The sequence below is a fragment of the Chrysochloris asiatica genome, unplaced genomic scaffold (assembly GCF_000296735.1).
Source record: "Chrysochloris asiatica unplaced genomic scaffold, ChrAsi1.0 scaffold00312, whole genome shotgun sequence".
Lineage (NCBI taxonomy): Eukaryota > Metazoa > Chordata > Mammalia > Afrosoricida > Chrysochloridae > Chrysochloris > Chrysochloris asiatica.
Genome location: NW_006408830.1, coordinates 2,978,764 through 2,988,985, shown reverse-complemented (window position 1 = coordinate 2,988,985; position 10,222 = coordinate 2,978,764). Strand labels below are relative to the sequence as shown.

The 10,222-nt window shown below is 40.4% G+C and overlaps 1 pseudogene; it reads left to right on the top strand.

Moving 5' to 3' along the window:
- LOC102811474 overlaps positions 1–9,369 on the top strand; it is a 31,921-nt pseudogene extending 22,552 nt beyond the window's left edge.
- Positions 9,370–10,222: the final 853 nt, after the last annotated feature.

Sequence of the window (10,222 nt, the reverse complement as noted above, 5' to 3'; positions counted from 1 at the left end):
AGGGATTATAATCAATGTAATGAAACAAGGTATATGATATGTTGAATGTAAAACTGATGATTGCCTTGTAAACTTTCACTCAATTCACAATAAAAACCTTAAATAAAATTTTTTTAAAAAAGGGAACAGTGAATTGTTTGAAATTATTAGGAAAGGTGTGTGCCATGGTTGTATTCTTTCACCATACTTATTCAATCTGTATGCTAAGCAAAAAATTCCAGATGCTTGATTATAGGAAGAAGAGCATTGTGTTAGGATTGGTAGGAGATCCATTAACAACCCACAATATGCAGATAATACAACCTTGCTTGCTGAAAGCAAAGAATAATTAAAATTCTGACGAGGATCAACCCCCACAATCTTCAGGATGGGTTACACCTCAATATAAAGAAAACAAAAATCCTCACCACTGAACCAGTAAATAGCAGCAGGTCCGATGTCAGACTGGAGGTTTCTGAGTCTCTTAGAAACTCTGATAAACAAAGATCGGTTGATGAGACAGCAGGCAGGTTGGGCAGATAAGATGGCAGGCTACTAACAACTCCCAGGATCAGCAGGCAATAGAGCAGGCCATTGACTCAAATCCAAAGAACCAGAGGTTGGGTAACAGGCCAGATTCAGGTCCAGACCCAGCAGGAAGCAAGTCATCTTTGCTCGAGTGTCCAATGTATAGGAAGCCGGCCACACCTCCAAGGAAAAGTCCTTTCAATTGATTGGCTGCTCATAACAGATCTCATCATGAGGATACTACATCTTAACTGCCAAACCACTGAGAATCCTGGCCCACTCAAGTTGACACAAAACCATAACTGTCATACCATCTGTTGTTATTTTAGTTATAGCCCCTAGCATGTAAATCAAGAAGCTCTGGTAGCTTAGTGGTTGTGAGTCAGGCTACTAACGTCAAGGTCAGTAGTTCGAAACTACCAGCTGTTCTGCTGGAGAAAGATGAGGCGTTCTGTTCCTGTAAAGATCTACAGCCTTGGAAACCCTATACTAGGTCGCTATGAGTCGGAACCGACTCCATGGCACATAACCACCACCACCAGCACCACCAGCATGGAAAGCATAGTTGTATTGCATATCCTGTGTGATCATTCCAAAATCTCAGTTGTATCCTAGAATCAGCTGATTCTTATGCTTTCTTTGTCTCTTCAAACTGTGTTTATTTTGTTATTGTTGTTTTTTAATGTACCTTGTAGGTTTTTTTGTCTGTCTGTTTGTTTGTTTTGAAGGCAAGACGTTGTATACCAAGTAAAAGGAACTGGGGGCAATAGTTCTTTAGTGTGAGGTTTTATCTTTATAGCCTGACAAGAAGTTGTTGTTAAAGCCATTAAGTCACTTCCAACTGAGCAACCCTGTATAGGCTGTCCGAGGTGGGTTTGAACTGCTGACCTTGTGGTTTAAAGTCCAGTACTGATCCCAAAGCACCCCACCAGGAGTCTGACTAGAAATTAGGCTGTGGTACTGTTTGCTGTAGGTGTCAGAGGTCAAAATGTTCTCTGATTTTCTTTCTCTTGTTTTTGTTTTTCCTATAGTGTTATGGTTTCTTGGCGACTTCTTAAATATAATCTCTGAGACTTGTATTCTTTCCATTGTACTTCCTTGTTATTGTATTGGAGCTGTATTGTTGTGTTGAGGTGTGAGAGAGGGAAAGCATTCTATAGTCCAATGACTAGTTCTCAGTCTTTTAGTGAGCCTGTACCCCCCTCTCTAAAGTGGTTTTCTGTTTCTTTACTACCCCACTTTAGTGAAGCAGGAAGTCTAGATGCGGGCTTTGTTGACACCAGGCCTTGTTAGGAAACCAAAATGCTTTGGGTGAGTTTCAAAATGATTACATTTCCTCTTGTCCCTACTGGAAGCCCAAGGGAATTTGTCTCTCATCTTCACCCTGAGGGGTCCTGGTAAGGTTCCTAGAAGTAAAAACACACAAAGTTATATGTTGATGTTGTTAGGTGCCATCGGTCAGTGTGGACTCATAGCAACCCTATGCAAAACAGCAGAAACACATCCCTGTCCTGCTGCAGCCTCACAATCGTTGCTGTATGGATCCCTAACACTGAACCTCTTTGCCATCAAGCCTACCTAGAGTCTCTAGCAATTTGTCAAGCACAGTTTCAGTGTTCCTACTCTGGTTTTGATCCTAGCTGTGGTTTCTGCTCTTGGGCTTTTGCTCTGGTCTGAATCTCTGTATCTGCCTGTGTGTTCTGACAGTTTTTTGAGTGAACAGTTAGCCCCGTGACCTTAGGTGTCTGAGTTCACTATATTTAGCTCTTTATTGTTTTGAGGACAGGAGTGATGGCCTCCAAGCTCCTTTCATAATCAAACCTGAGACAGACTGTCTTCGTTTGTGTTTTCTATCATTACTGTCATCTTTACTTTCCTACTAATTTATTTTCCAGTGCCCCAAATTAATAGCATATTAATAATGACCTTGTTCTTTCTGCAAATAAGCAACTTGCCTTCATTTCTTGGCTATGAAAGTCAGTGGAGTCTAACTCCTCTACCTCTTCAGTGGAACTTGTTGAAGTCAATGGACATGTGAAACATATGTCAGGGTTTACAAAATCATCACGGTCTACTTCCAAGTTTTTAGAATTGAAAATGTGATTCTTTTTTCCTTATCAAGCCTAGTGTCTGAATCTGTGGTTTGGCGTTGCTCATTTGTTTTGTAAAGTTCTCAGCCATTACTACCTCAGGTATTTTATCTCTTTGTTTCTACTTTATTTTCTGATATTACTAATATATATGTAGTTCACCTTTTGTAATTGCCTGTTGTTTTTTGAAAACAGCTACTGTTTTTTAAAACGATTCATTTACTTTTATATACACTCACTAAAGGCTTATCTTGTTGTTGTTGTTGTTGTTGTGAAGTGCCATCGAATCAATTCCAACCCATAGCGACCAAGCTCACCAGCTGCTTCCAAGGAGCAGCTGGTGGCCTTGAACCGCTGACTTGATAATTACTTCCTTACTGTGTTTTATTTTCCACAGAACTGATCACCACTTTACATACTATATTTTATTTGTAGTTCACATCCAAAGAATTGATGATCTGTGTGCATCTGGATATCTTTGTTTTGTTTACTGCTGTATCTGCTTGCCCATATGAAATAGGCTGTGTCAGTATTACTGAATCCATTTTAATAAATGAAGGAGCTAGAGGTAAAGCTCTGAAAAGAAGTAGTATTGCCAGAGACACAGGAATTTGCCAGATAAAGGAGCTTCAGGTAGTTTGAGTTGAGTAAGACGTCTCTTTTGTCTCCTTTCCCTAGCATCCAGCAGGATACTGTTGTAAAATAAAACCCAGAAGAGCAGCAAAAGGATTTTAGGCATCAAAGACTAATTGACCTGCATTCTGATCCTGGCTCATTGATGTTCCTTTTGAGCAGTATTGAGCATGTGACTCATTCATTGTAGCTTTCTTCAGTTATAAGCTATTTGAAATATCTGTTTCAGACAATCAGGAGATATATGAACTATTGTGTCAGAAGCTTTTTGCAAAACCTTTAATGTTTTGTAGCTGCACGACAAATGGAACATTTTATCACTAATGCCTTGTAGGAATAAATGTTAGTGTGTTTGACGGCTTACAAACATGTAACCTGACCCATTGCAATGGTGAAGGCTTTTGAACTTTGGCTCCGGATCAAAGTTTGTTGTACCACTATTATATCAGGATTCATTAGAGATGACCTGGACAGCTTACTGCACTCCCTCCTCTAACCAGAAGAGTCATCTTATTGTATAGCTGGTCTTCTACTCAGTTCTGAAATGCAGTTTGGCATCCTTTTCTCTCCTCCTGGGGAAGCCAATGGGTTGAAGCTGTTTTATAAAGGCCTGACCAGGGAATACCAATTGTGAGACTAGAAAAGTGTTTCTCATGTACCTTTCAGGAGCTACAAATGGAAGAAAATTGGGGAGTAGAGCCTGTTGAGGGATTGTAGAGGGATAGTGGGTAAGTCTTTGTTTCCTAGGGTTCATGGGCATTTTAACAGCTTAGCCCTGTGTACTTCAGTTAACTTACAATATGAATTTTTATGTGTGGTGAAAATATGCATATTAACAAAGCATTTGCCAATTCAATTTCTCCATGAAGAGTTCAGCGCCATTGTTAGCATTCCTCACGTTGTACATCATTAAAAATGGGAAATTTAACCTTTCTTCACAGTCAGTAAACAGTGGCATGCTATTCTGATTCTTTGCAGAGATGGGGGTTTCTGGTTTGCTGAGGGAAGCAGTCACCGACAGTTAGTGCACAGTACCATTGGGTCTCAAGATTTCAGAATGTGGGACTCTCTGGATTCTCATGTGTTCTGTAGCTCACATTTGTTGAAGTTTTCAAGGTCTTTCCATGACTCCATAAAAGAAACAGAGAGAATGACAGTATATCCACTGAGTTCATACAAACTAGGCAACAGACACGTAAAAATGTGTACTTGTCAAAAAAGATAGGTTCTTTGTAGCAGGTGGTTCTGTCAGTTCTTGATAACCTGGAGTTCTTCAAGAAAAGACAATTAGCTCGGTCTCTTGGGTTGTCAGTTTGTGTGAAGTCCTGGGCCTCCATGGCTCATGAAGGGCAAATACGCAAGCTGCTAGTCGTACAGGGTTTCTCAATTGTTGATTCCTCATCCTGCTTGCCCCCTGTTCTTCATGTTTTGTTGGGTACTCTGGTGGGTTTTCTTATGGAGGTGAAACTATTTTTCTCATAAGGAATTGATTATCTGAATGTGAAAATAAGACTAGTTTTTAAAGCATTTATGTAATTTCTGCTTTGTGCTCTGACTGTTCTAGTCCACGAAGATAGAAAAGAATGTTGTTGTTGTCAGGTGCCATCGAGTCAGAACCAACTCATAGCGACCCCATGCACAGGAGAATGAAACAATGTCCGATCCTGGGCCAACCTCACTACTGCTGCCACACCTGAATCCATCAATGATGCCACCTGGCCGATCTATCTCGTTGGGGGTCTTCCTCTTTTCTCCGACCCTCCATCTTACCCAGCATGACATCCTTCTCCAGCGACTGTTCCCTCCTGACAATATGTCCAGAGTATGAGAAGTTTAGCCATCTTGGCCTCCAAGGAGCACTCTGGCTGCACTTCTTCCAAAACAGATCTATTGGTTCTTTTGGCAGTCCATGGCACTTGCAGTATTCTCCTCCAACACCACAACTCAAAGGCATCAATTCTTCTACGATCTTCCTTATTCACTGTCCAGCTTTCGCATCCATATGAGGTTATTGAAAACACCATGGCTTGGGTCAAGTGCACCTTAGTCCTCAAGCTGACATCTTTGGTCTTCAATAGAAAAGAATAAGACTAATTAATCACAGTCAAAGTTTGAAGCACTCAGTTCAATGTGTTGGCAAGTGTTAAATCTAGGAGGCAGGAGGATATAAATGTAGACAGGTAAAGAATGAGGCTAAACCTGCAAGTAGACTTTTTGTGAATCCATAACCTTGTGTCAAATCCTTGTAAATTCTCAGTTTTCCAGAACTGTTAACGTTACCTTTCGTTTTGCAATCATTGGACTACATGGTTTCTTGTTGATTCTGAATGTATGAAATCTTTTAGGGCTCAGTGGTCCTTGAGGATGTGACCGTGGACTTCACCCAAGATGAGTGGGCGCTGCTGAATAATGCTCAGAGGAAGCTCTACAGAGATGTGATGATGGAAACCTTTGGAAACCTGGCTTCAGTGGGTAAGGATGGTACCCGTTTTTATTATTCCTGTAGTGAACAGCTATATTGTGCTCATCAGCCTTGCTCCAGTATTTAGGCTGAAAAGTAAGATGTGTTTATTTACCTGTTCTGTATAGCTTGCATATTTTGGATCCCCCATTAGCATAAAGTGGTGTGTATTAAACTGACTTTATTTATCTTGTGTTTGGAAGCATTGCGGCTCTTTGAGCATTAGCTTTAGGGTCACTTTGAGGCAGAGACAGAAGATGTATGGTTTGGTACCTTGTCGAAAGTCTTATTGTGCTTTTACAAGTTTGATATTAACTTACTGAAAATAAATTCAGACCTGCTTGTCTCCCAAGACTTAACTGGCTCAGTGACAGGAATATACTCATTGTTCTTTAGTGTCCTCTTCATTGTTATTGATTGAATTGTGTCCTCACAAAATATGTGTTATAACTGAGTGCAGTAATGAAAAGTGCTCAGCAGCTACCCAAAATGTTGGCATTTGGAACCCACCAGCCACTCAGTGAGAGAAAGATATGGCAGATTTGCAGCCTTGGAAAGCCTATGAGGCAGTTCTACTCAATCATATGTGGTCATCCTGAGTTGGACTCAACTAGACAGTACTGGGATACTTTGGAGGTAACCTCATTTGTAGGCTTTTCTGTGTTATATTATTGAGGCCATATAAATAGGGTATCTTAAGCCAATCACTTTATTAAATTGAAAGAGCAAATTAGGTATTTCAGAAGTAAGGAAGCACAAGTAGAGAAAGAATGATATCACTTGGAAATCACCAGGGAACAGAAGAAGGAAAGCTGAAAGAGACAGGGACCACCACCACCCCCAGTTGTGGACAGAGACTGCCTTCCTTTACAGCCAGCACCCTGAATTTGAATTTCTGGCCTTCTAAACTATGAGACTCCTGGTGTGATGCTGTAGGGTAAGCATGGACAGCAAGGTCAGTTTAAACCTCAAGGGAAGCAGTTGATACTCACCAGCCACTCCTCAGAAACCCTATACAGGATCTCTATGAGTCAGAATAGACTCTCCAGCACTTAACAGCAACAACCGACCATGAGAAAATAAATTTGTTTGTTAGAGTCACCCATTTGTTGTATTTCTGTTAGAGTACCAGTAGGAAACTGAGACACTCCTGATGATATGCCTTTCTCTCTGAGCCCTGTGTCAACCACATTCATTTATTCTCCCCGAGACACAAGAGAAGAATGTGAGGAGAGTGGAGGTCGGGCTCATTCAGGCCCATTGTGTCAGGGAGCACCAGAAAGGAAAGACTCCTCTGAAGGACCAGCCTTGCATAAAGGGAATTAGATTTGAATAGATAAATGAGGAAAGTCTCTTTGGTGTTGAAGAGACTGAACTACACAGACGCCTGATCTCCCTCTTCTGACTTTGAGCAATCTTCTCACACCTATGTTCCTGGAGCCATTCTTTGTTCTTTTTCTCATATGGCATTAAATGGACATTCTGCACACTCTTTCTACATTGTCCTCCTAGCTATATTTATGCCACCCTGACTCTTAATCTTCATGGAAATATTTCCTAGTAAATTGCTTTTAGACTATTTCTTAAAATGAGAAACAGCAAAATTCCCCAGTTTTTTTCTTTGTCCACGGCTGCCTTTTTCTTCCTGATAATTCCTTTCCTTTTGTTTCATACTGTGAACCTCAACTAAAATATTTTTTTGACAGTTTCTCAAAACCTTAATGATGGGGAAAAGTTATCCAGGGAACAGATAATAGTACGATCGACGAAGAATGGCACGTGGCCCTCCATATTACAAGAAATCCTTGAATCCCATGTCACTGAAGACAAGTATAAGAACCAGGAGAGGCATCTGAGGTGAGTGTCAAGCACACAATAGAGAACAGTGCCTCAGGAGAGAGACTAAAGTTGTCCTGACGTATGAATACCTCTAAAATTGTGTGTTCACGAAACATGTAAACGATCATGTTTTCCTACTATGAATCTCTTTTGATGAACTGAAACATATTTCATTTCTGCACAGTTATCAATAAGCCATATAATTTTGAAACACAGAGTAATGGCAGCATTTCTGCCAGATGATTGAAACATAATACAACTTTGGCACAATACATATAGGTTCTCTTTAATAATGGTGCAATTGTAACATTTATTTCCAATAGCTTGTTGTTTTTTTCTAATAGGAGACCTGTGTTAGAGAAGCTCTGTGAAAATAATGAAGACATTCAGTATGGAAAAACCTTCAGCTGGATTCCAAATATTACTGTGCTTCCGAGAACTCCTCCTAAAGTAAATCCTTTTGAATGCTGTGAGAGTGGAAGATGCACGGACCATTCATCACATAAACATCATAGCACATCTCGCACTGGACGTACTAGGTGCCATGTAAGAAATGTGGAGAACTCTACAGTCGGCACTCTCATCCAAACATTCCTGTAAAAAGTCTGATTGTACAGAAACCCTATAAATATAAGATATGTGGAAAAGGCTTCATTTGTATCTCAACTCTTAAGAATCATATGAAAACACTTTCTGGAAAGAAATCCTATAAATGTGAAGAATTGGATAACTTTTCATCCTTTGGCACACACTTGAAAGGTCATAAGTGTGAATGTAAAAATTGTTTGGAAATCTATACTTGTCCCTCATCCCTCACTTTACCTAAAAAAAGTCACAGTAGTGATAAGCCCGATTGCATGGAATGTGAGAAAGCTTCATCCTTCATTGAACACATAGGAAAGCACAATGAAGAGAGGTCTTATGAATGTAAAGAATGTGGGAAAGCGTTTAGTCGTTCCTCATCCCTCATCACACATGTAAGAATTCACAGTGGAGAGAGGTCTTATGAATGTAAAGAATGTGGGAAAGCGTTTAGTCGTTCCTCATCCCTCATCACACATGTAAGAATTCACAGTGGAGAGAGGCCTTATGAGTGTAAGGAATGTGGGAAAGCCTTCAGTCGTTCCTCCTCCCTCACTGAATACGGAAGGACTCACGGTGAAGAGAGGCCTTTTGAATGTAAGGAATGTGGGAAAGCTTTTAGTCGGTCATCACACCTCATTAACCACATAAGAACTCACAATGGTGAGCGGCCTTATAAATGTGAGGAATGTGGGAAAGCCTTTAGTCAATTCTCAATCATCACTAGACATATTAGAACTCACAGTGGAGAGAGGCCTTATGAATGTAAGGAGTGTGGGAAATCATTTAGTCATTCCTCAACCCTCACTAAACATATAAGAATTCACAGTGGAGAGAGGCCTTATATATGTAAGGAATGTGGGAAAGCCTTCAGTTGTGCCTCATCCCTCACCATACATTTAAGAACTCACAGTGGAGAGAGGCCTTATGAATGTAAGGAGTGTAGGAAAGTCTTGAGTCGTTCTTCATCCCTCACCGAACACACAAGAATTCACAGTGGAGAGAAGCCTTATGTATGTAAGGAATGTGGGAAAGCCTTTAGTCAGTCCTCATCCCTCACTAAACATACCAGAACTCACAGTGGAGGGAGGCCTTATGTTTGTAAGGAATGTGGGAAAGTCTTTAGTAATTCCTCATACCTTTCCTTTCACGTAAGAAATCACACAGGACCAAATTCTTGGTAATGTGAGCAATGGGGTAAAAGCCTTCAGTCAGTTCTCATCATTCACTACACAAATAGGAACTCACAATGGGTAGCAAACTTATGAATGTAAGGAATGTAGGGAAGCCATTTTTGCTCCTTATCCTTAGGTAGGGGAGCACAGTAGCACCATACAGTAAGCACTGAACTGCAAACCACAAGGTCTGCGATTCATGCCCACCAGCCGCTCCATTGGAGAAAGATGAGACTTTCTGCTCCCACAAAGATTTAAAGCCTCAGAAAGCTTTACTAAGCAGGGGTCAGTATATGAGTTGGAACCGACTCAACAGCACTTAACTAGTCCTTCAGTAAGCATATAAGAGCTCCTAGTGGCCAGAGGACTTATGAATGGAGGGAATGTGGGTAAGTCTCTAATACTCCTCCTTCTTCTAAACATATTAACTCAATGTAGAGATGGTTTTTATGAATGTGGGGAAGTTCTTCTGATGTTTCTCATCTTTTGGGACACATCTTTTACAAGGCATACTGGAGAGAAATAGTATATGTGTAAGTAGTTGGGATAGCTTTCATTCCTTATCTTTTCACAAACCTGAAAGAAAATATATGGCAAATAAACAATGTAAGTATAAGGATTGTGGGTAAGTTTTTTGTTTTTTTCTCATTCTTTGAAGACATTTTAATTCATACATATGGAAAAGCTTTCCCTAATGAATGAACATGTGAGAAGACACATTGTAGAGTCATGATATAATTAATGTAAGGTATGTTGGAGTGTCTACACATCATTTTCCATTGTTACAATATGTGAGACATTACATTATGGATCTGTCCTGTGAATGGAAACGATAATGAAAGCCTTCTCAGGACACTGCCATGAACAATTGGGCCCCTTTCTGGGTGTGAAATGGCCAGACTACAGAGCAATAAGACCAAGGCTAGGCCATTAAA